Source organism: Carassius auratus, chromosome 10 (genome assembly GCF_003368295.1).
Source record: "Carassius auratus strain Wakin chromosome 10, ASM336829v1, whole genome shotgun sequence".
Classification (NCBI taxonomy): domain Eukaryota; kingdom Metazoa; phylum Chordata; class Actinopteri; order Cypriniformes; family Cyprinidae; genus Carassius; species Carassius auratus.
In genome coordinates, this window is record NC_039252.1 from 3,858,568 (window position 1) to 3,885,633 (window position 27,066).

A 27,066-nucleotide genomic window follows, 5' to 3' on the forward strand; every position below is an offset into this window, starting at 1 on the left:
ATTCTGCAGAGGATACAGACCTTTTAACTGAGATGAAACTTGTATCTTCACCTGCCGAATGTGTGCGCAATCTCCGCAGCGAAGATGAATTCTGCATTCTTTGTGACACAGTTACAGCGAGCACAAAATATACACCTGTCTCAGCAAAACGGAGGTGACAGGTAAACAAGAACCTGACTGAATATGTAGTTGAAGAAACAACTGGAGCCAACATCATTGATAAAGTGGACCTACGCAGCAGGGCCGTGCACAGACCTTTTGAGGGGCATGTGCTGAAACTGAAAAAGGGACCCCCCCCCCCTTTTATATCAAGATTATTTAGTAAGCCTGCATAAAAGGAAGAAATGGTCACATCTTCATGACAAATTCATTAACAAAAAATAATAGTCTCGGAAGCTTTAGATTTATTCACGATTAATAACAACCATAATAATAATATTAGATAATTAGATAATATAAACAGGGTTTTAAGGGCTTCTTTAAACCTAATTACAACAGCTCTTGTGTACTCCCTCTTTTTTTAAATTGCATTTATAGAGAAAAAAAATACTTGACTCATACATAAACATGTTAACCAAATAATACAAATTAGCTTATAAAACCAAACAGAAACCAAAATCTTTTTTTTATTGAACTTTATGCACTTTTTTATGAACTTTGCAAAGAAAAAAAATATATATATATATTCTCTTTTTTAGCTATTCTGTTTGGTTTTATAAGCTAATTTGTATTATTTGGTTAACATGATTATGAATGACATCGAGAAGAGGGGAAGGTGAGCAATGAGTCAAGTATTTTTGACAAACTTTTTAAAAATATAATTTAAGTAATTATGTCCAACTCAATTCCACATTATAAGAAACTATAGCCATACCGTTACTATAACATATCCAACATGTATCCGGCTACCTGGCAAAAATGTGATACTGTGGTGGACCAGGGATGTTAGTCTCTTGAAGGTCTCTTATTCACTACACTTTCCTAAATAAGCCAGCAATGAAAAAAGAAATAAAAATAGTGTGAAGATTTTCACAGTTATCTTCAGTAAAAAAAAAAAAAAATTAGTTACTACTACATTACTGTAGTAAAACCATGTTTTACTATATTTTATACATGTGAGGACAAGCGGAGAGTACACCATAACATGATTAGCCTAAATGTTAATAAATTAAGTCTATCAACAATCATAAATCAAAGAAGAAATTTCTTAGAAATATATGTTATCTGGTGACGAGGATCAATCGTCGCTTTGTGTAAGTTCCAGTAAGAAACCGCGCGGGGCGCACCTGTTATGGTTTTTCCGATGATAAAACAAATTATATGTTGTTGTATTACTTATCAATATATAGTTTTTGACCAGCAGCGAATGTGTGCAAATTTAAAAAAAAAAATTTGTCCGTCATTAAAACGCCGACGGCGCCTGCCGCTGCCGGGATCACATTAAATTTTCATCTACAGGTTACAAACTACTTATATAGACGGAGCGCTCAGTTTTTCCTGTGGTAAAATTCATTTGGCCAAAATCGCATTTTATTATTGATGAAACTGTATGCACAGGCTATTTAAGTGTTGGCTATGTATTGGCTATGACTAGATGGCAAATGCTAGCCCTCTCTAAAGACACAGAATCCCCCACGCTTCTGGGACGCTTCAGACACGCGGCGCTCACGCCACGCAGCCAGTGTGTCACCGGCCTCAGTCAGTGAGTCAGTCAGACATCAAATAAATAATATGAGCCTTTATAGACAATGTTTAGTAGTACTTATTCAAACAAGAAGATTTTTATTTACCCTTCGCAAAACTTTGTTCAGCTCAGCTGTTGTCTACTGTGCGGCAGCTGTGGAACTTCAGTAGATTTAATGAATATAGAGGGGGCGGAGTTATCAGCTTACTGACCGCTTGAGGATCGAATAAGATTTACACAAGCTCGTTTTAAGAAGTTTAATTTGCTAAATATTTGTAAAACAGACAGACAGACGTAAAGGGTGACCAATAGCATTGATAAAAAAAAAAAAGCTGTACTTATAGTTATGCAGGCTGTACTTCAGTGCTTTGGATCAGTGGAGTAGCCACCTAAAAATAGATACAGAATTATTTTTTAATAGTCTCAATAAAAAATATTTAATTAACTTGGATCTTGTTGTTTACTTAGGGTTGATTTTAAAAATATTTATATTTTCTTTCACGCGTAAGTTCAAATATTTTAAATGACCCCTTGTTTCCATGGCGACGCGTCATGATTGTCACGTGACACACAGCAGCCACAATAACTAACAGATGTATCGCTATTCGTTTTATTTAGTTTTTCATTTTTTATTACAATATATATGCAAACTTGCTTACCATGTCAACTATCTGATATTCCGATTCTTCTTTATAAATTATCTTGATCTATAACGAGATGAGCGCTGCAGTTCAGTCCTGTCAGCCGGATTTAACGTACAGCACTTGAATTCCCCAGTTTCTCCCGAAATACATGAAAGTAAGTGGCTGTTGAACTGGGCGAAGAATAGAGTAAACCTTATTGTTCTGCTATGTGTGTCTGATATATGAATAAAACACGTCTGCAAATTACATTTGATTAGATAATTTTTGATGCTTCCATAGACATATGTGTGTATTTTACAAACTACCAATGTATTGTTTTACTAGTGATTATCAGGGTTCTAAATTAACTTTTTTGATCACCAGCCAATCAGAATTTCAACTAGCCATTTTTTTTCCCGGTAAAAATAACAAATTATGAGTGCCACTGAATGCATTTGATCATTTTATTAACATTGTTGGCATGAAAAACTTCCGTTTATAAACCGTACTCACAAATTCATAAACTGTTACCTTGGTTTAACAAATCGTGCCCACAAATTTCCAATCCGTACCCTCGGTTTTTGAATCCGTACCCACAAATTCATAATCCGTGCACACACTTTCGCAATCCGTTCCCACGGATCTGTAAACCGTACTCATGGATTCATGCAGCAAGCTCCTGTTAACATACAGTTTTATTGACTATTATTATGTGGAATAGGTTTAATAATAATAAAGGAATAATCTTATAATAGCAACTGATTATTATTGTACAATAAACCTGGCATTGTGACTAACTCTGGAGTAATTTTTTCCTCTGTTGTAAATTGTTTTGGATAAAAGATTCTTATGCATAACCTGTATAATAATATATAATAATATATAAGTTATTTTTATCATTTTAATTTGTAGGCTAAATAAATGAGTACAAGAAAATAATTCATGAATTGCTTTATTTTTAAATAAACTTTGACAGTTTTGTAAATGCTTGTCTACAATTCTTTCTTAACATGCATGAAGACTTATTTTTCTGATTTTATTATACTAAGCTCCATCCACCCCACCCCACCTGCCGGAGTTAGATGCATGTTTCACTGTTAATGTTATCAATAAATAATGAGGCCGAAAATAACATTGCATTCAGTTAGAGAGAAAAGGAATGAAAACATAACCGGCATATTATTGGTTTTGTATTGCTTTTTACCCTTGTTTTCTTTTAGCATTTTTTTTTTTTTTTTTCATAAAACACAGGCGGCTTGTGTCTTATCCTATTGGTGATTAATATAATAATCACTATTAAAATAAACGCTAAAAAGAAGACTATTTGTGAATGCTGATCGTGGACTCATTGGATACTATGAAAAATAATGTTTAATAAACAGAAATGAATCTGCCGGTGGGGGCGGAGCTACTAATGCGTGTCAGTTTACAAATACAAATCCGAGGGAACGGATTGTGAAATTGTGCGCACGGATTATGAATTCGTGGGTACAGATTCAAAAACCGAGGGTACGGTTTACAAAATCTGAGCGCACGGATTGGGAATTCGTGGGCACGGTTTGTTAATCCGTGGGTACAATTTGTTAAACCGAGGGAACAGTTTATGAATTTGTGAGTACGGTTTATAAACTGAGGGGACGGATTGCAAAACCGTCGTCACGGATTGATTTTTTTTTTCTCCTACAGGTGACGTGCGGGGCTCTCCGTAATATCCTCATCCCCTGCCTCGTTCCTCTTTTTGCCCCCAGAAATCTGTCCCAACCACCGCCACATTTAGTTTAATCTTAATTTTTTTCTTTAATAGCTAACTCCTCTTTCAGTCTATGCTCCCTGCTCTGGCTCCATTCGTTCTTTTTCCTTGTGTTTTCTGATGGACGCTATTCGTTTCCATGTTTTTTTCGCGCTGGTTTCACTGCAAACTGCGTGCAGCCAATGAGCATATGAAACGTCATCACGTAGCATTACAGCACAGTGTTCATGGGAAATGTAGGAAGTGCTGCCAGGGGATAAATGACCGAGAACCAAGGGGCAAGGAACTCGACCGGAAGTTGAAGTCGGGTGGGGGCTGCCATCTTTTAGCAGAACTTCACTTGCGTTAGCATTCCCATTGACTCCCATTCATTTTGGCGTCACTTTGACAGCGAATAACTTTACATCTGAGGCGTTTAAAGACTGTTTGTCCATTATTTATTTCTAAAGATACACGACAATGTATAAAGGGCTCCATTACCTTCTATGTTACATTATGGCCCCGTATAAACAGTTTTTGTAAAAAATAGGCTAACGATTGCGTCATAACCACTCGGCTCTCTGTCGCATTACCGTACAGACAGGAGGAGAAGCTCGCAGGCAATTAACTTAATATGGCGTACTGGCGTTACATTTTAAAACACTATACAAAATAATTAATCAGAATACTTACTCCTGCTCACTCACGACAAAGAACTCCCCGCTCAAGCTCGCCGTCTCTGCAAGATTAACGATGGCAGTTTGCACGCACAGCCACTTAGAAGATTTACATCTGGCAGACAGGTTGCTGACGTCGTCATGCTTCGTTTGAGTCTGCGCGTCAGAAACGGAAGTGCTAAAAAACGCTAAAACTGGGCTTCATTTGTCTCAATTGAGTTCCAATGGGGTCGCTGTGTCCATTTCTTTTACTGTCTATGCCGAGAACAGAGCCTCATGTCATGCATCACCAGCCGAACTGGCTAGTAAGTTTTAATTAACACCCGCCAAAATGAATTTTAACCCGCATTTGGCGGGTTGGCGGGTGTTAATTTAGAACCCTGGTGATTATGTATATTTAAATGTATGAAACCAAAATAAATATTATGTGGTTGAAAACATTGCATATAAATTGTGATATATGACAAGCTCTAAGCGCGTCCGTCTCTGGCTCAGTGACAGCCAACGCGCGAAAGCTGTTTGAATCCAATCTGGCAGTTCTGTGACGCCAACGAACATTCTAAATAATTCTCTCAGGGGCACAGAAACAAGAATCCAATATATGGTGCAATAATGCTAAAAATGTTAAAATCTAATTTACTTTTTAAGTTATTTTTGTTAAAATATATCTGCTGTGGAGGTATGCCCCCCCAGTGACACAACAAGGCCCCCTCGTTTTGTATGTCCTGGCGCCGACCCTGCAGCTAATTTTTGTCAAATCTCAGTAACACATAAAACAAGTGTGACTTATTAGTTATATCAACATTAGTAAGACATACCCGAAATTTATTTTACGCAGCCGTGCAAATGCATCTAGTCATGCCGCCATCTTGCGCGCCCCACCGGAATTCATTCATACTCAATGAGATTTGGCTGCAGAGTACGTACTCTTTTAGCGCTCGTTAAGTAAGTACTTATTGAAATTTAGTAGCTCGTTAAGTATGCGATTTCGGACGCAGCCGCTGTCTACGTATGCATGGTTACAGGGCCGGCGCTCCGCACACGCACATCACGCACTGCTCGTAGGGCACCAAGTGCTTGGGGGGGGGGGGCACCAAAAAATCTGGGTCGTGAAAAAATCATCACAATAGGCTACTAGTATAAATAACAAATAAAATATTTCTAAAATCATGTTAATATACACAAGCAATACAAAAGTAATATAGGCCTAGACCAAATTAGTCGAGAAAAAGGTGAATCTCTGTGCCAGTCTCCCTCTGGTGACCCCCCTTCCCCACCTCCCAGTGGTCTGTTCGATCATGCCTCAATCAATGTCAAATTTGGCAGACACCGACCTCAAACATGGCCTAGAAAAGGCACTAAGAGTCGGGGGCGGAAAAAAGAGGTGACAGCGGAATGATGGTCGCGCGTCACTTGCAGGTAAGACAATGTTTTAAATAAAAATGTTAGTTTTAAAAGAACGGCGTTAGGTAACGACGTTATTTTTTCAGTTAGGCGGTAATCTAACTAATTACTTTTCCCCTCGTTACAACGCCGTTAACGTTACTGAACGTTAAATGCGGTGCGTTACTATGCATAGATTTAATAAACTATGCAATCCGAACGGACCCCTGGCTCACAAGCCTTTAAAACCGGCAGAGTCATGTGTTTCATGGTAGTCAATCAGAGCCAGTGTTTTTACACACATGCCGCCAGCGGCGCCAAACACACACACACGCAACAGCTACACAGAGATTCGCAGCAGAGATGGCGAGTCAGGAGCAATCCGATGAAAAGTTGGCATTTTCAAGGTGAAGATATAGACCCCTTTTGCGCGGACGTCACAGGTACGTCACGGCGCTAGCTGGAGGCAAAACAAACGGAAAACTGGAGGCGGCTAATACAAACCAACACAGGGTCGGCTACTCAAGGAGCTTAAAAAGTCGTCTTGTTGTGTTGTTGGTTACCAGAATCGACGGAGAACATTTTATATACATTGTTGTGATTAATTGTGACTGGAATTTAAGAACATGGTAAGAAAGAATAAATACAGAAAGTTTATAATTAATTTGCAGTCTTCGGAATTTTTATTTCTAGGAAATATTTACATCTTAATAATAATTTTACTGTAATGTCACTCTTTATTTAATCTAAGGATTTATACGCCCTCAATTTTTCTTTACTTTACACGCTCGGTTTCTCTATCAGGTAAGTGAAGATGTCAGGCCACTCAATCGGAGGTAACGTTAATCCTGTCAGATCGTCCATCCAATGAGTGATTGTGTACGGGTCGATCAATCTGGTTCTGTCCGTTAAAGTTAACTTTTTCAAATAATTATCGCGGTCCCGGACAGTGAGTGACCTTAAATATTCAGATAAAGCAGATATATTCAGATTTTCTCCAGCCACTGTTAAAAAAACAAGCTAAGAAAACTCGCTAGCTACCGTTTGTTCAAGTGTTGAGGGGAATCTTTCTGCCTCCAGCTAAGCCCCGCCCACACAAATACGTCACCTTGTTTACCAACTGTAAAAGGGTCTATAAGCACTACTTCAAATTCATTGTGGTCAAAGGCAAGAACGTGCATGTAATGTGTACATGCAAAGTGTGACATGCATCTACAAAGCTAGTGGCCAAAAACACCCTTTCTTACAAAGATAATACTTGAAGTGCCGGATAAAACTCTTACTGTCTGTTGACATGCAATAAATATTGAAAGTTATGTACCTGTCTGTTCTACTCATTTCAACTGACTTGTGAAAACTGCAAAAAAAGTACAAATTCTCTGACATGTATCAACTTGTTTTTTTCTTTTTCTTTTTTTTTTTTTTTTTTTTTTTTTACAGTAACGCAAATAGTTACTTTCCCTGGTAACAAGTTACTTTTATTATAGAGTAATTCAGTTACTAACTCAGTTACTTTTTGGAACAAGTAGTGAGAAATATTAACTAATTACTTTTTTAAAGTAACGTTCCCAACACCGCTGATAGCTGATTTTGCAGCTAGGAAATGTAGGCGTGTGCCTCTGTAGGGCCTCTGACAACTGATGGTAGTGAAAATGTTTAATATAGTTCTATAGAATAGCAGAATGGTCTCTTTATAGAGATGTAGTGCCTCTGTTGAGTAATTTCTACTGTGTAGTTATGCATGTTTATTTGCAGTTTAAAATGTGCACTTTAAAATTCATACTTCATAAAATTCATACACTTATACAGTTATTTGCACTAAACTTTTTTTGCACTTTTAACTTTCTGTGTTTACATTGTTCAGTTCCAATTATTCATTTGCAGCAGTTATTTTGGAAGTAAAGAGAACCTAAGAAATTCTGAATGGTAGTTATTTCTTTGGTTGGTTGGTGGGTGGGTGGTTGGGGAGGGGAGGTGGGGGGGCACCGCCAAGCATTTGTGCTTAGGGCACCCAAATGGCTAGCACCGGCCCTGCATGGTTAGCTGATATGTCTGCCATGTTCACTTTAAGAGTGGCTGGTGTTGCTCCCCTTAAAAAGAAGGTAGGGAGAAGGTCAAGTGTCTGGGGACGTGAACCACTTGGATAGACAGAAATCTGTTCTGAGACCACAGCAGGATGTTCCTCGCCAGCCTGAATGGGAGGCGAGAGTGTAATCCTCCTTTGTGATTCAAATACGAGATAAATGCTGTGTTGTTCATCCTGATTAACACATGACAACAATTCAGCAGTCTTTTAAAAATACCGGAGAGCTAGAAAGACCGCCAGCAGTTTCAATCTGTTTATGTTGCTCCCTTGCTGTGCTTCCGTCCAAGTCCTGTGGGCTGGACGTCCTTGACAAAAAGCCCCCCAACCTTTCAATGACGCATCTGTTGTGACAGTCTCATGGCAAAAACAGACCTCTAATCGAGCTCCTTTCGGAAAAAATTTGGCCGACATCCAAGTCTTTATCGTCAGAACACACTTTGTGTCACCAAAATTGTTTGATGCGGATAACAACGGGGTGAAATCCTTTGGCTTTCTGTCTACCACTGAAATAGAGGCATGTGAAGTAAGCGTAAATGGATTACAGGGGACGCTGCTGCAATTAGACCCAAAATCTGAGGCACAAACTCACTGTCACTGTGCAGCCAGCTTTGAAATTTTGAAGGTATGACATTAATGACTGAACGCAGGGCTGAGACCTGCAGGGGTGTGTCCTCATTGCGTGAGAGTCCAGATCTATTCTCAAAAAGGTTATTCACTTGGAGGGGATCAAAACAGTCTTTGGAGATTTGTTAAAAAGCTTAAAAGTATATTAATAAAAAACACACTGGTTGAGTGAAGCCCAAGGAACCATGGTCTAACCAGCTTGAAGAAAGGTTATGAAGCTGAGTGCAAAACCCTTACCATACATTTCAGAAAGTGAAAATATTGAGTCTTGCATGTACACTTACCACTTATGTGAATTTCAGAAATTGTGCAAAGTGCTTATTGCTACAGACAATGCGAGATGTTTTCCTAGGGCACAGAAAATTCGCTTTCCTGAAGGAATAGAAATCTGAGCGAAATAGCGTGCACCACGAAGGTATACTATGTGTATGCATGCGTAAGGTGATGCCAAATGCTATTTGGCCAATAAGATTGGCGGGATGGTACAGGGCCTCAGACATTCATCATGTAAGACCTTGGTGAACAGTCACACCAATAACTGCAGAATCGGCTGCTTCAGCCAAAGTAATTATAAGAGCCTACTTCCTCGCATCTGCGATCTGAACACAGTTAATGATTAGCTGAGGAAAACAATGCTCAAGATTGTCTGGACCCCTTTTTGTCAGGGTAACAAATGGCTAAAGGACCTTGCAACATTAAGCGAAGTGATAAAGTGATCATACAACAGAGAAAAGGTCTGTTGCAAAATGCCCCCACTCATGAGGAAACTAATGGACATCGACATCCTGAGTCCCTAAAGGGGAGCTGATTTAATTAACTCTTTTTACAAGATACAAGGACCCTGTGTATCAAAGCATCACATGATCTCAACATATGGAAACGCCACAGGAATCGTTAATAATTAGTGGACCTCAACACAAAGAATCAATACAGGATCACCCCATGACTTTGCTTCCTGCTTGCATGCAAATCTTTCTACGAACTGAACCTTTCCACAAACTACCTCCAAAGGACAACCATTAAGAAATCTGAAGGTTTAACTATATTCACACATAATGTTCTTCTTATATATGTTTGATGTCCTCAAGGTAATCGGTGCAACCTTAATTAATGTTTTATGTATGGTTTTTATAACTGTCAGTAGATAGTGCTATTAAATGTGCGTAAGATATGGGAAGTTTAGTATTGCATGAATGGCAGAGATATTTGCAAGAATATGAACTGAATGAAAAGATGGTATTTTGAATGATATGTGTTGCACGACACATTAGAGAAGTTTTTAAATAAAACGAACAAAAGTTATGTCCCCAGGTATTAAAGTGAAGTGTCATGCTTAGATACGCACGCTCCGCCTTGCATCCCGTTGATTGGAGGATCGTGTCGTGGGACAGACCAAAATCTTCCCCTTTAAAACCACCATGCCTGAATTGCTGTTTGCTTGCTTGCCCCTCTTCAACCCTGGCTTCTAGCCATCAGCGTGCTTGCAAGTCATAAAGAGCTTCAACTTTCCGTGACAGAATCTTCAAAGCTCACGCCGCATAAACGAGAGGACTCGGAAGAAACTTTGTCCACCGTTAAGGCAAGAGCTGTTGAATCTCTCAAAATCACCGGGCAGTCAACCAACCAATCAAGGCAAAGGGCATCCCCAGACGTCATCTACGCAACCACGAATCCCAGCCGGGATTCCCCTTTCAGCTCAACGCGAGCCAAGGAGACGAAACGACACCGCGGCCAGCAGCACAACCACAAGTAAAGGCAAACAAACCTCTATCTATTGCTGAAATGGTGCAAGGTCGTTATTAAGTTGTAGAGATAAACTAGGGCTCTGCTTTTATTGATTCTTGATACGCCTGTGAATTTGGTAGAGATTTTCTCATTAACTCACCTCATAAATCCGTTGCAACTGTGTGTGTATGTGTATGTATGTTTGTGTGTGTGTGTGTGTTCATTTAGTTTAGATCCATATAATCTATAGAATAGCTCAATAAATTCTTGTTTCATTTATAAAGAAGTATTGTCTTGTGTGGTGTATTTTAAGATTAAACTTTGCCCAGATCCTGTGCTACCTAGCCTGTAGCGTATTTAAATTATCTTTCTGTTTATATTATCTTGTTCATGAAGTAAACTTAAACAGAATTTTAAGGATATACTGAATTTTAAGTTCGGTAGACGAACCGTTGATGAAGTATAACTAAATTAATTTGGACTCCGTTCAATTAAAGCAATTCGAATCTTTAGATTTGATTCTTCTCAAAATAAATGAGCTAATATTTCCTTACAATCACATGATGGTGACGTCATCGCAGCATCGAAGTGGCCTATGAAAGGGAACGTCTAAGGTTACGTATGTAACCCTGGTTCCTCGAAGGAACAAGACACTGCATCGAGAATGATTGGGGAATGCCCCCAGCGTGACGTCTCTGAATAATGGAACCAGGGTTACATACCTAACCTTAGACGTTCTTCTTCAGGAACTCGAGCTGCATCAAGAATGATTAGGGAACGAGAATGCCCACACTGCCAGACTTTCAAATCTCTGCCTAGTGTGGAAGAGCACAGCTAAACCAAGAGAAGGAGACAGGAGCCTGACAGAAATTTGGGCAACCCGTCCAATGGCCAAATTTCAGAAGGAGTGAGTCTTGACCCCCAGGAGAAGGGAGATCAGAGGACTCGAGGCTTAGGATAGCATCCTGATCACCGCTTAGCATAAGCTTCTTCTGGCCGGAGGCCTCAGCCTAGGCGCACCATGGAGGAAACATGTAACCAGAGGGTTTCTGCACACTGACTGGCCACCGAGAGGGGCGCGTTAGGCCACCATGGCTGCCTCGTAGACCTTCAGGGTGGAGTGGGTCAACCCTGCAGAGAGCCTGCAGGAACTCAAGCACTGTACCAATGGGACAGTTAACTGGGTCGAGCTGACAGTCTCCGCACCAAGAAGTGAAAGCTTCCACTTCAAGGCATACAGTTTCCTCATTGAGGGAGCTCTGGATTGGTCGTCGTCTGCTAGGAAGACTAGACAGGATCTGTGAAGCACACTTGGTAGGGGCTCCCAAACCGCCATGTGACCTCCTAAGGGAACCAGTCTCGTGAGACTGGCCTCTGGTGAACCGAGAGCCACTAGCTCGGTGCCCTGAAGCGGTGGACCATCAGGGGACGACCATACTAGCTGCTCTAGAGACCTCTAGCAACGTTTCTGGGCTGTAACTGAGAGAATCAACTCGCATAAAAACTAAATGATGTGCCCGGTGAGAGAGCATTCAGCAGCAGCGAGTTGTCTCAGAGGGCGAAGAAACGGAGTGTGCCCGGTGAGAGCGGAGCGCTTAACAGCGAGAAAAGCACAATCAGCCCCCCGAGAGCCGACTGCGCGAGCTCCACTCTTCATTGATGCTGCTTATTATAATATTAGGCACAATATGCTTGTGTAACTGGTGCTTGTGCAACTGATGCTTGTGCAACTGGCGAGCTCATTGATGCCTTTCCACATCAATCTCCTCAGAGAAAGACAGGCAGCGCATCGCACACTCTCATCGGGGAGAAAGAAACGCGGGCTTCCGAACCCCCAAGAGTGGGCGCTGGATCTGGTGGTTAAGGAAGAAGATAGGGACTTGCCTGTCTTACATTCTTTCTAGCAGATCCGAAAGCGAATCCAGTGAGCACAACCTTTCAGCGAAAGCGGGCTGGCATGCTGGGGGCATTCCCCAATCGTTCTTGATGCAGCTCGAGTTCCTGAAGATATTTTATTAAAGTCGGCATGAAACGGAAGTAGCTATTATCTTTTTTTCTCTACTGTGACGTCTATCCTAGTGAAACAGCATTTGAAATGAGAGGGCGGGACTTGATTTAATTATTTGGGAATTGATTGGATCGTAGGAAGTTGGGGCATTGCTGACAAAATGGAGGCAGATCTGAATGCCAGTTTGCAGTAAGTTGTGAGGAGATTTCTCTCCACTGGATTCACCGGTGACTCCCTAGCATGAAGTAATGTTTTATTTTTAAAGGAAGATGACAATGTGGACAATCGACGGCATAGCGTGCACACACGCATGTGTGAGAGAGAGAGAGAGACTGACAGCCTGAATGACCATCTGGTAAAGTCGTATTTATTAAAAATACAAAAAAATGTTTGCAATGTCCTAAGAGTAATGTTGTGGTAATATCCTAATATCCGTTCAACTTTTAAGGGTAGTGTAATCCTCCATGGCTTGCATCAGCACTGGTCAGTGCATTGATTTCTATAAAGTGAAGCAGCTTTCCCCCCAGCGTTTAGCTCTCATGCCAGTAGCTCCGCCATTGCTCCATAGGCCGTGACTGGAAGAGAGGATTCATTGTGAGGGAGGTTAACGGTTTTAATGAAAGATTATGAGGATAAAGATTATTTTATAACTTCATGTACACTTCTGCAACACTTTTGATTTTTTTTTTTTTTTTTGTTACTTTAAAGTCCACATCAATTCAAAATTTCATTCATGACTTTTTTTACTTTACAATCTCACATTGCTAGTCTTGATGTGAACAATTAATCTGTGCTGTTAATCAGTTAATTAGCTGAAAATAAAATGTTTGTCTTGGTAATCTTTAAACAATATCTGAACATTTGCTTTTGCTATTAAATGGCATTTCTTCTCTGATGTAATACAATAAACCTCTTCTGGAGAAGCATGGAATAAGGTGCAAGAAGTTATTTATTTATTTTTTTTACACATTCATACTCCTACTTAATAGAATAGAACTAATTTTGCATCACATTTGTAATGGAAGTGTTCAAAGAAAATCCAAATGTTGTAGTTTGCATGGCACAGTTACACGTTCCACAGGACCATGATTGGACCATGATGTTTGTTTTTCAGGATTGGTCAGAGTAATACTGGTATCCTGTTCCACCCTCTTGACGGCCCTAACTTCAGCATGGATTCAGTGGGAGTGAATCTTATTGAAACTGCAGCTCTGGGGAGACCCTTCCAGCTGGGGATGCTGTATGACTGCAGAAAAGATGCACTAATACCAGGTATCAAAGCAGAATTAAACCTTTTACTTGACAGTTAACAACTTTTCCTCAGATCAAAGTAATGTGTTGTAAAGGGAGTGTGACATATTGAATCCGACAGTTTTATTAAGTAAATAACTGCAACAAATTTATTCAAACAGAAAAAAATGCACTGGAAACATATCCTTGTTCACTGCTTATCTCTTCTCAAACCGGATTTTTGTTTGTCTCGTTATCTTCTTATAGCTCCCCATGTGTCAAGACCTTAATCATGTCTCGAACATTGGCAGGGGGCAGGCCAAGTTATCAGTGGTGGGCCGTCATGGTCAGCAGGGCCTTCTCTGGCCCTATAGAAAATACAATTGTATTATTGTACAATTATTTAGGTATCATTTTCATTTGTGCAATGTCCACAAAATGGCACATATGATTAGTTTCATTGAGGTTGAACTGGAATATCCTACATAAAAACTAGGCCCAGCACTACAGACAAACATATAAGTGCTATAACAAGTCTCAGTTAGGTTAACATGTAGCATAGGCTTTTAAATAATATTAAATAAAAAGAAAACCGATAGAATAAACAAGAATAGAGCAGGTTAGTATGGAAGCAGATTAGTCTCAAATATAATTCACGCAAAAAACACGATTCACAAATGCGTAGACAATTTCACATGCATGAAACCTAATTCACGTACACTCAAAAAAAAATCACGTGCGTGAAAAAAAATATATATTCACAAAAATCAATTCACATGCGCAAAATAAAATTATATATTCATAAAATACATTTCACAAATGCAAAACACAATTCGTAGATATACAACTGTGCACAAAAACCGTTGAATGTTTAAAATGTACGAGTGTCTGAATGTACAAATCGTCATTTACTACGAATCCACTCGGATTTGTATATGTGTGTTTTTGAGACTTTCCTGGCAGAGCTCTCTTACCTCGTGGGTCGGTCGTACTCTTTAGCCAATCAGATGCGAGCTTACCATTCAACCAATCATATCATAAGCCACTGAGAGTGCATTCAAGGAGCATGATTCTGCGCACCTTTTGTGCAATATGGATTAATTAGAACGGAAATTAAGCCTTTACATCAGTAATCCAGCATGGCGAATGAAGAACAGGAAGCACGGTTAAGAGTTTAGTTTATATAATAAAAGTCTGAGTTTACACATTTTATCGTTTACACATTCAATCAAGACAGTTTTTCTAGTTAGAAAACTAGTTAGAAAAAAATACAGTTGTAACAGGAGTAATTATAAATTAAACTGCAATCAGGTTAGTAAAAAGAAAGTAACATTTTGAGAGTTGTGAAATTATAATTCTAAATAATCTTGTTTTATAAATTGATGTCTGTTAGGTCAGTGTGTACTTTCTTACAGTAATGCATTTTAAAACATGTAGCCTAGTAATTGTTAACCACTAAGTTGAAGCAATGTAGTTCGATCAGGATAAACAACATCAGATATTTAGAAACATTGTTTAATTTGTAAATATATTGTCTGTACATTGAAATGCATCTTTCTCTTCTTATAATTTAGGAATATCTAAAGCAGTATATTCTTCAGTGACTTCATGATCGTTTAGTTCATGTCTTGGAGAGACAGCCAATGAACGTTGACTACCTAGAGTTTATTTGCAGACAGGAACTAGTATTTATTAGTGCCCTGGCTGAAATGGTACATATGTCAGAGGATGTAATGGTAGCAGAGATGTATAGTAACGAAGTAGAACTATTTCACTACTGTACTTAAGTACTAAAAAGCGGTATCTGTACTTTACTAGAGTATTATTTTTTTTTCTCCTACTTCCACTTTTACTTCGGTACATATTTTTGCTGAGTTTAATACTTTTACTCTGATATTTTTTTTTATGTGCTGCATCGTTACTCGTTACAATTATAATAATGTTACGAATCAGTCCATTACAAACCACTGCCAGATTTGTAGATGGCAGATTTGATGAAGCTGCCACATCATTGAGCGAAACAAGCGATTAAGAAGACTGCGCGTGCTGACTGAACTGCTGTGAAGAGAGAGATGAACACCGAGCCGAGCCAGATAATGACTCGTTCACGAGTCAAGAACCGGTTGCATCGGTTTTCGGATGACCAGTAACGTTAGTTCTTTCTGACAGTTCGATTTAATAAACCAGTTGAAGAAAACAGTTCACCGATTCTTTTGCGCTCGACGCAAGCGTCATTGGCGTTGACTGCACATGGGCTCATAACATTAACACAGAATCAGTTCAGAATCAATCACCAAAAGAATCAGTTCGGTTCAGACGCTCTGTGTGTCGGTTTGCTTCATGCTAAATCACACATGCGCAGTATCATCAGCTCCTCGGTTCACGAATCGGACGCGTCTGACAGAAACGGTTCTTGACTCGTGAACGAGTCATTATCTGGCTCGGCTCGGTGTTCATCTTCAGTTCTCTCTTCACATCAGTTCAGTCAGTGTACTGTTTGAGTCAATGAATTACTCCGGGATATTGGTTTGTTTTAACTCAGCGGGAGTGTCAGACACATTAAACAAGTTAACAGCTTAATTCATCTGTGGATTAATGCATATTGGAGACGCGAACTGTTTAAAACGATTCAGTTCGATTTGGTGAACTGTTTCAAAAAGATCCGGTTACATCGAATGATTCGTTCGCGAACCAGATATCACAAACTGCTTTGTTTTTAACTGTCTTACAACAGACACGGAAGAGAAGACAATGCTGAATAAAGTCATAGTTTTTGCTATTTTTGGACCAAAATGTATTTTCGATGCTTCAAAAAATTCTAAATGACCCTCTGAGGTCTTACGGGTTTGAAACAACATGAGGGTAAGTTATTAATGACATCATTTTGCAAATTGGGCTAACTGACCCTAGTAACCCTTTTTTGTTTACAAGAAGTTACAGTCAAAGGAATTGTGATTGTCCTTTAGGTTAATCATTTGAAATAGTAAAAACAATGTTCAAACTTTTGACTACTTTCTTTAATAGCTACATAACACAATACTTCTACTTTTACTTTCAGTACTTGAGTAGTAAATTTTAAAATAGACTACTTGCAATACTTGAGTACAAAAAATGTTGAATACTTTAGTACTTCTACTTAAGTGTGGTGCTTAAAGAGCACTTCTACTTCTACTCAAGTCACTTTTTTGATAGAGCACTTGTACTTTTACTCAAGTATGGTTCTCTAGTACTTTATACATCTCTGAATGGTAGCTCTTACAAATCTGAGCAACCTTATACAGCGTCTGAGGGATATGGAGTCTTTGGAGCAGGTATCTGTAACAATGGAGCTGGAACCAGGACAGGGACGTGGACGTCCAAGAATTTCAATTTCTACGATCAACCTTACCCATCTAATAGAACTCGGGCTTCCAACCCAGTCTATTGCAAATTTACTTGGTGTGTCTCGTGCAACACTGTTCAGGAGGATGAATGAAAACAACTTATCTGTGAGAGCTTTGTACAGCACATGAAGATGAAGAGCTTGATGCCCTTGTCACAGAGATTAAGACCTCCATGCCAGACGCAGGATATCGTATGGTTAGAGGTTTCTCAACCATCTCCTTTTTCTCAACCATCTTTTTTTTTGTCATCTGACTTGGCCAGTGAATCTTGATGTGCTGTCTATAACAAATGTTGATATAAGGCCTGAAGATAGTATTTCAAATGTCTCAAGTAAAGGGTCAAAACATAAAGATCACTCTTCTGTCCTTTCAAAGGCTTCCAGTATTAGTTATGTGCGTTTAAAGGCAAAGGCTGAAAGAAGCAGCCCTTCAAATGGAAAAGCAAAGATGAAAAGGAAAAAGGAACAGCTAGAGTTTGAGGCCAAATTGGCTGTTGCTACGGTTAGATTGTCTGTGTTTGAAAATGTGTGTGGTGGTGAAGATGTGGATGAGAATGGAGAGGATGCCATGAATGCCTATCTTCATACTCATTTGAAATCACAAACATCAAGTTATGCGAACACAGTTCCTGTCTTGCAACTTCCTAAAACTGTCTCTTTCCAACGGGACCATTCTCTGCCATTGGCTGTACGGCCTAGGGAAAGGCCGCATATTCCACAAGCCCAGTCTTCTGACAGATCCAGACTCACCAACGCTTCAACAGCAGGGTTTCAACCACTGACCTCACAAGGGAGTACATGTATGCAATCACAGTAGCACCACCATTCCCCTTTTGAGAATGTTAAACACCATACTTTGTATGACCTTATGCAACAGCAAACTAACATAATTGGTCAGCTGGTACAGAACCAAGCCTTAGCCTCTCTTCCGCCACGAGCTATCCCAGAGTTTGATGGTGATCCACTTAAGTATGCTGCCTTCATTAGAGGTTTTGAGCAAGCAATTGAAGGGAAAACTACAGATAAACAAGAATGTCTTTATTATCTTGAACAACATACCAGAGGGCAGCCCAGAGAATTGGTTCAGAGTTGCTATAACATGTCTCCTGGGCATGGCTATGAGAGAGCAAAGAATCTATTGAAAGAATTCTTCGGAAAAGAAATAGAAATTGCTGTAGCTTATATTGAGAAGGCTATGACGTGGCCTACAATGAGGGTTGATGACATTAATGCTCTGCAGTCCTTTTCAATCTTTTTAAGGGACTGTTGTAATGTTATGGAAGATTTACAGCATATGGAGCAGTTGAACGTGCCATCCAATCTTCACCTGATAATGATGAAGTTGCCATATAAACTGAGGGAAAAATGGAGGTATGTCACTTGGGATCTACAGGAGCGCCGTGGCTACAGAGCTATGTTCCCAGACTGTGTGGCCTTCGTTGAGCATCAGGTAAAGATTCTGTCTGATCCTCTCTTCGGTGACCTACAGGGTACACCAACAGACTCTTCCTTTAAACAAAAGAGTAGACATACCGGAAGAGGTCAAGCGACTGTTGCTGCCATCAATACTGCCTTAGGATCAACTACATCAGCAGCTTGGTACCAACAGCACAGAGGGCCAGCTTCACAAAGGTATGAAGAAGAGTCATGCTGTTTTGTAAGAGTCAGCATTCAGTGGAGAAGTGTTCACAACTTGATTAGATGTCACACAGGGAGAAATTGGAGGTTTTGAAGGTGGGCAGAGTGTGTTTCAGCTGTCTGAGGAGAGGTCATATGAGCAGGGACTGTGACAAGCCTTTGACTTGTGATATATGTAAACACAAACATCCAACTGTCCAACACATTAAACTTAAAACACATGAAGTGTCAGTTAACAATGCATCTGTGTCATTGGAGACATGTGGCCATACTTGGGCCGGAAGTGATGAATGTGTTCTGTCTATTGTGCCTGTACAGGTGAAGGCCAAGTCTTAGAGCAAGATTATGAACACCTATGCCTTTCTAGACCCTGGGAGTTCAGCTTCTTTCTGTACTCAACATCTCATGAGTAAACTGAATCTTTCAGGAGTCAAGACTAGCATTCTTCTTCGTACTCTTGGCCAAGAGAGGTCTGTAGACACATTCTTGCTTAGTGGTCTTGAGGTGTCTGGTTTGAATGAAGAAAACTTCCTTGACTTACCTGAAGTTTATACCCAGAAGACCATGCCTGTGAGCAGAAATAACATTCTCACTCAACAGGACCTAGAGGGATGGAAATACCTCAAAGGCATTACAATTCCCAGTCAGGACTCTACTGGGGTGGGTCGTGAATGGCCCGCTGAGAGGTGGTGAGCCGCATCAAGGCAAGAAAGAACTTCCTGAAGTCACTGTCAATAGGATCTCAGTCGCCAAGGTACAAGACTTATTGGTTTACCAATACAATCAGGATTTCAATGAAAAATCAGACCATGTTTGCCTTTCTAGAGAGGATCAAAGATTTATGCAAATAATGGATTCTTCAATTCAGCTTGATGAAGGACACTATTGCTTTGACTTGCCATTTAAAGGAACACTACGACTTTTTGGGACTTTAGCTTATTCACAGTATCCCCCAGAGTTAGATAAGTCCATACATACCTTTTTTCATTTTTTGTGTGCGTTCTGTAAGTGTTATTTGACGCACCCACCGCTAGCCTAGCTTAGCACAAAGACTGGATGTAAATGGATAATGGTAGCATACAGTAGTAATCCCAATAAGTGACAAAATAATGCAAACATTTTCTTATTTACATTTTTGTGATCTGTATAGTCACAACGTGTACAAATAACAAGGCTATATGAGACAGAGACCATTTTTAATCGTATAAATACTGGGAACTATATTCTCACTAGGCGTAGGAGCGCAGCTAACATTACTTGGGCGGAGTGATTAGCGCAGCACCCGAGACGCACCGTGGTGAGGAGCAGAGAGTTCGCTCAGAGTTGGAGTAATAGAGTCAGCAATTACTAGATAGTACATTTATAGTGTACAATCATGGGTATTCACTGTATTGTAAAGAGCTGCGACAATAAACAGGGGAGACCAGGTAATACTATGATGTTTCATAGAATTCCAACCAAAAATGCTGACCTGATGAATCGATGGCTACTTGTTCTGGGTATAGTTCCAAACACACCTGTAAACACCATCACAAAGTATTTTGTTTGCTCTGAACATTTTACTGTAGACGACTATTTTGAAAAAATGCAAGTTGCCACACGGACCATGAAACGTGTGCTAAAGGATACAGCCATCCCATCAATAATAAAGACAGGACAAATTGGATCACCTGTTGCTGCGGTAAGTGTTCTGTTATGTTTTGAGATGACTAACATTAGCCATACTGTAACAGTGCCATGCTAATGTAATATAACCTTAGTAGTGACACGATTACGTGAATAGGGGCTCCGTGTATCCCCTTTATTGTTATTTTTGTATTGTCATGAACATACTGTATAAAGGCTAAAGATGTCATCTTGCCAAATAATTATAGCATTGCAAAGCAGCGTCTCTTAAGTCTTCGCAGGAAGTTCAAGAGGAATAAAGATTATCATCAAGAGTATATAGCTTTCCTCTCCGATGTCATTGAAAAGGGTTATGCTGAGCTTGTACCACATCAGCAGTTGAAGCGAGATGACGGCAAGGTGTGGTATATTCCCCATCATGGGGTATACCATCCAAAACAGAAAACCCTTCGAGTTGTCTTTGACTGTGCTGCTGTGTTTAAAGGAATTTCATTGAATTCTCAGCTGTTACAGGGGCCTCACCTCAAAAGCACCTTACTTGGCGTACTTACTAGGTTTAGACAAGAATGAGTAGCGCTGATGGCAGACATCCAAGCCATGTTCCATCAGGTGCTGTTGACTCTAGAGCACACCGACTTTTTACTTTTGAACATTGGCTGGGACGCCAACATACCTCATGTCTTCTCCAAGCAGTGGTCTAAATGACTGGCTGATCTCCATCATATCACCGATCTCACTGTGCATCAAGCCGAAGGATTTTGGAACACCTACTGTACTCACCTGCAGTTGCATCACTTCTCCGATGCCAGTGAGTATGGCTACGAAACTGCATCATATCTCAGGATGGAGAATAAGAGAAATCATGTCAGTATTGCTTTTATCTTGGGCAAGGCCAGGGTTGCTCCTTTAAAGCAAAAAACAATTCCTTGCCTTGAGCTGACTGCTAATGTCCTGGCTGTCCGGGTGGACAACATGCTGAAGAGGGAGTTGCAGCTGGATTTATACCCATCAGTATTCTGGACAGACAGTACAACTGCTTTAAAGTATATTGGAAATGAGATCAGTAGGTTTCATACATTTGTGGCCAATAGGGTGGGTGTGATTTAGAAATGAAACGAATGTTGCACAGTCGAGACACATTGGCACAAAACTTAATCCAGCAGATGAGGCCTCCAGGGGTCTAAGTGCTGAAGAATTTCTTGCATGCAGGCGGTGGCTGAAGGGACCAGAATTTCTCTTGAGGGGGAGGTGGAATGGCCTAAGACCATCATGGAACAACCTCTAATCTCTTTGGGTGACCCGGAGGTGAAGAAAGATCTACTGGTGAATGCCTTTGTATCCTATCGTCCACTGAATGCAACAAAGGTGTTTTTAAGTTAGTTTTCAGATTTTAAGAAGCTGAGAACATCTGTGGCATGGATGTTCAGACTCAGAGATTTGCTTCTAACCCTGTCCAAAAGGAAAAAGGTTCTTGAAGCCTCTAAAGGCATTGGCCACGATAATGGAGGCCGAAGAAGCGACTACCTCTATGCCGAAATGCAAAGGGAAAAATTAGCACTTCATGGACAGCCACTGACTGCAGGTGACCTTGAGAGGGCAGAACGTGCCATCATCTGTTTTGCCCAGCAAGAAAGGTTTTCCGATGAGATTACAGTTTTGAAAAACGGAGGATCTGTCAAAAGAAACAGTGACCTCTACTAATTAGACCCAGTGTTGGAGGATGGATTGCTGCATGTGGGAGGAAGGCTTAGTAGGGATGCAATGCCAGAAATTGAAAAACATCCTGTCATTCTTTCTAAAGAGCAGCATGTGTCCAAACTCATCTTAAAGTATATCCATCAAAGGCTGGGTCACGCAGGTAGAAATCATATGCTCTCTTCTCTTAGGAAGCAATACTGGATTACTCATGCCAATTCTGCTTGCAGGAAGGTCATCTCTGAGTGTGTAGTTTGTCGCTGCCTCCATGGAAAGACGGGGGAACAAAAAATGGCTGACCTACCAATAGAGAGGATTGTGCCAGACTTACCTGCTTTCACAAATGTGGGAGTCAACTACTTTGGGCCAATTAAGGTGAAGAAGGGCTGGGGCAGAGCAAAGTGCTATGGCGTTCTCTTTACCTGCATAGCGAGCAGGGCAGTTCATCTCGAAGTTGCTTATGCTTTAGACACTGACTCATGCATAAATGCCATTCGCCGTTTCATGTGTCGTAGAGGTCAGGTGACACACCTGAAATCAGATATTGGCACCAACTTCTTAGGAGCTGAGCGGGAGTTAAGGGAAGCCATTGCTGAGTTAGACCAACAGAAGATTCAGCATGTCTTTCTGCAGAATGGTCTGATATGGTCCTTTAACCCTCCAGTTGGGTCTCACCATGGAGGGGTTTGGGAGCGTCTTATTCGTCTTGTGAAAAGGGTCCTTTCTTCCTCGTTCAGACTCCAAACACTGGATGATGAAGGGTTAAAACCATTCTTTGTGAACAGACATACCCTGACAAAAAAGGCTTCATTGGCTCGGTGCTGCTGAAAACAAAAAAACGGGTCAGCTGGAACAGCCAGTAACAAAGATCTGCCTATTGATGGAAGTCGAAGTTTCACAGATGAGGTCCTGACTAGCTGATCTGCCTACAGATGTCCTAAGCTCAAGAGAAGAAGATTGTACTTAAAGTTGCTGTCGGTAACTTTTGACGCTCTAGCGGTTAATAAACAGAACTGCTTGCATCCTGCGGAAGAACATCGTAGCCGGAGCTACTTCTCTCTGTTTTTGTCTTTTGAAGAATCACAAAGGTACTGGGTTACTCCGCCGCGGTACCCCCGAACCAATCTAAAATAGTCAGAATATAAACACTTATTATAGGTGTACCCTAGTGATTCAGGACAGGCTACAAACATGGTTTGGAAAATGAATTCATGGTGTACTCGCTTATTATATACATTTTGTAAATTTTGAGCACAAAAAAAGTTACAGACCGCAGCTCTGATTGGTTGTTTCTTACCGGGAGCGGTGTATTTCTGCAAATGGCAATAGGACCACTGGGAGGAGCCAGAGGAGCTTGATTTTTTTCACAGATTATCTGTCTCATATTTAACTGTCAGGACTAGAGCCCAACCGATATGGATTTTTGGGGGCCGATGCCGATATTAACTCGAAAAGAGCCGATTTATAAGCCGATATTTTGATTTTGAAAATAAACTGGATATTAGACCCATTTCCTATATACTGCACTTACACAACATTCAATAGCAAAATATCTGCCTGTTCTATGTATGTGGGCTGTATAAACCATTTTCCAGAAGAGATTATGGAAAAAAAAAAGCCTTAGATTATAGTCTCAATGACTAAACAATTGCACATCAAAAGTATATATTTTTTAATGGTCAAAAAAACACTTTTACTTTCTTCCAGTTGAAGCTGGTTTTAACAGTCTGTGTGTGTTCTGTAAATAAATTATAATACTAAAGTTAAAGTATTTGCAGAAGTAGTCCCACACTTTGCTGCTACAGCATTCACCTTTTTCAGGTATCTGTAGGCCAGAAAGAGACAGAGAAAGAATAAGCATGTGTATTAATAATATCACCATGTATCATTACTCGTGTCATCATTAGAATTATAATAAACAGGGATCTCCTACATAGGCAAAAATGAGAAATATATATTTTTTTTATTTGTCAACCAATAGGTATTACCTATTACCTACTTCTATTTAACAATATTACAACATTTTCCTGTTATGTCTTTAAAGCTGCTTTGAAACAATCTGTAAAAAATAAAAATAAATAAAAAAAAGCGCTTGTTCAGCTCACATTTATTTACATGTCCCCTCTGGTTAATCATTTCTGACCCACCTACTCGAAGTTGAATGGTTAACGTTAGTGTCATGAACACACCGCTGTCAATTTTGAGAAGAACCACCTTCAATCAAGTTAATAGCAAGCATTTAAGGGGCCTGCTAAAAAGGAAGCTATATTAGCGTTAGAATAACATAAGGCTGTAAATATCGAATATTTTAGTAATCGGGTCTATGATAGGCTTTTGTACATTCTGCTGAACAACAGCCTTTAACTGGACTTTTATTTTGACGGGTTGGCGTACATTTACAGTTCTGTGTATGTGATGTGGCGCTGTTTTTACTTAAATCAAACGGTCAAATGCTCATGAAGTGACTGTCAGAGCAGTTCTGGGGATGTTGTTCATGTGTTCACGTGATTATTTAGTGAGACAGCGGACGCTGAATTCACCGCGAGCTTAATGCGCGCTTACGTGTGTTTAATGAATGAAGAGGCGCTTCTGCGCCATTCATTAACAGAGACGCGCAGAACATGCAGGATTCATATTTAAAAAGACTATTCCGGCTTAATACTTACAGATATTCGTCCATATCGTGATTTGATGTAAGTGCAATGACCTATTTTTAATGAATTCATTCAATAACATAACAGCTGTTGTTTTTTCGAGGCACGCTGTACATAACTTCTAGTCATTGCCCCCCTGCCACAGTTACCCGGTCATTATGTGGGAAACACTGCAGATATATTTAGAATAAGTTAAACGATAACGTTATAGTTTGACAGCTTATTAACGTTCGCACTCTTCCACTGATAAACATGGTATTAGCTTCGTGGCTAATCTAATATAGCAATGCATTAGTGGCTGTAAGTGATGTTACAGAATATTTATAAGTGATAATGATAGGACCGTTAGCTAGAACTACCACATCATTGTATATACAGTGTATGAACTAAATCATTTCACATGAAGAACGACAGACTCACCGTCAAAACAGAAAAAAAATCTCCGTGGCTGGCTTGGCTTATCGCTTTCTTCGCTAGTGAATTTCTGGCGCTGTTGTCAACTCTGGAGCTGCAGAGCTCCCTCTGGTGGGTAAACTATGCAACACTCATAACATGAGTAAAGCATGAGACTCCGTTTCTCATGTTCAATCGGCCATTATAAACGCCGATGCCGATTTAAATGCAATAAGCTCATATCGGCCGATAATATCGGCCGGCCGATATATCGGTCGGGCTCTAGTCAGGACATATTGACAGGTTTAAACAAATATGTAAAAAATAAATTTTTACAAAAGTTACCTACTGATGTTTTAAGATTATCATTGCACAAATGGATCCTTTTAGTTTAAAATTTGTAATTTGGGTAATTGTGGTTAAAGTAAACATTCACAATTATGGGGCCATGGTGTAGGAGCCATTTATATATTCACCTTGTCTGGATAGGTTAATATTGCTACTATTATTCTGGCCATGGGTTGGGAGTGTTGCACTCTGTGTGACACGTCACTGGGAGGTAGATATATTTACAGGTGTTGCAATTGGTTAGGAAAGGGTGAGAAACACGCAGTTCTTACCATAGCCGTGAGCACTCAGGTTACCAACAGCACTTTAATATTCAGCACTGGGTGAAGTATCATTTAGTATCACTCAGGTTACCAACAGCACTTTAATATTCAGCACTGGGTGAAGTATCATTTTATGTAAATGATCCCTTTTTTACCTTTATAATAAATGGTAACACCACCCAAAGAGAGCTAATGTTTGGACTCAGAATTTTCTGCTACGCGTTGAGAACACCATGCCATCTATGCCGAGGCTTATAGGATAGCCTCAACAAGAACAGTTAAAGCTTTTAAAAAAAATTTTTATTGTAGATATCACTCCCTCCAGGAAATAAAAGAGACCGTGGTTCTGGTTACTGATGGATTTATTTCACTTGTCATCCTTATCTTAGCCATCTCATTCATTGTCAATGAATTCCACCGTCAAACTACAGTATGACAATGTAAAGAAAAACGTTCACATAAAGGGGGGGTGAAATGCTATTTCATGCATAGTGAGTTTTTTTACACTGGTAAAGAGTTGGATTCCCATACTAAACATGGACAAAGTTTAAAAAATTAAGTTGGACGTTTGAAGGAGTATTTCTGTTCCAAAAATACTCCTTCTGGTTTGTCACAAGTTTCGGAAAGTTTTTTTCGAGTATGGCTCTGTGTGACGTTAGATGGAGCAGAATTTCATTATATGGGTCCTAGGGCACGTCTGCCGGAAGAGCACGCGCTCCCGTATAGCAGAGTACTGAGAGCAGAGGCATTCACTGATCAGAGCGAGAGCGTCGCGAAATGTCACAAAAGAAGTGTGTTTTTGGTTGCCAGGGCAAGACAACCCTGCACAGATTACCAAAAAAAAAAACCAGCATTAAGGGACCAGTGGATGGAGTTTATTTTTACAGAGCATCAACGGAGTTGTGCAAGTGTTTGTGTTTGTTCCCTGCATTTCGAAGATGCTTGTTTTACAAACAAGGCCCAGTTTGACGACGGATTTGCGTATCGTTTATTTCTTAAGGATGATGCAATCCCAACGAAAAGGGTCACGATCGTGTGTTGGAACCGCATGCGGTGAGTAAAACTGCTTCAAATATCTCTGCCTTCTTGTTAGTGCGTCCGCCTCCCATGCAGAGACCCGGGTTCGAGCCCCGCTCGGAGCGAGTCGTTGCTGCTGCTGCTCTCGTTCAGTTTCAGCCTCGGGATCTGATTCTGGATCATAAATAAACGGCTGAATCTGACTGTTAGCCATGGTTTGTTTTGGTTGGTTTTGTCCTCACGGTAAAGTCACAGCTTCCAAACGCTTTCAACGCAAAAGC

At 40.2% G+C, this 27,066-nt stretch overlaps 1 pseudogene; it reads left to right on the forward strand.

Annotated features, from left to right (window-relative positions):
- The first annotated feature begins 10,170 nt into the window (after positions 1–10,170).
- Positions 10,171–27,066, forward strand: part of LOC113109583 (interferon-induced very large GTPase 1-like) — a 50,462-nt pseudogene continuing 33,566 nt past the window's right edge.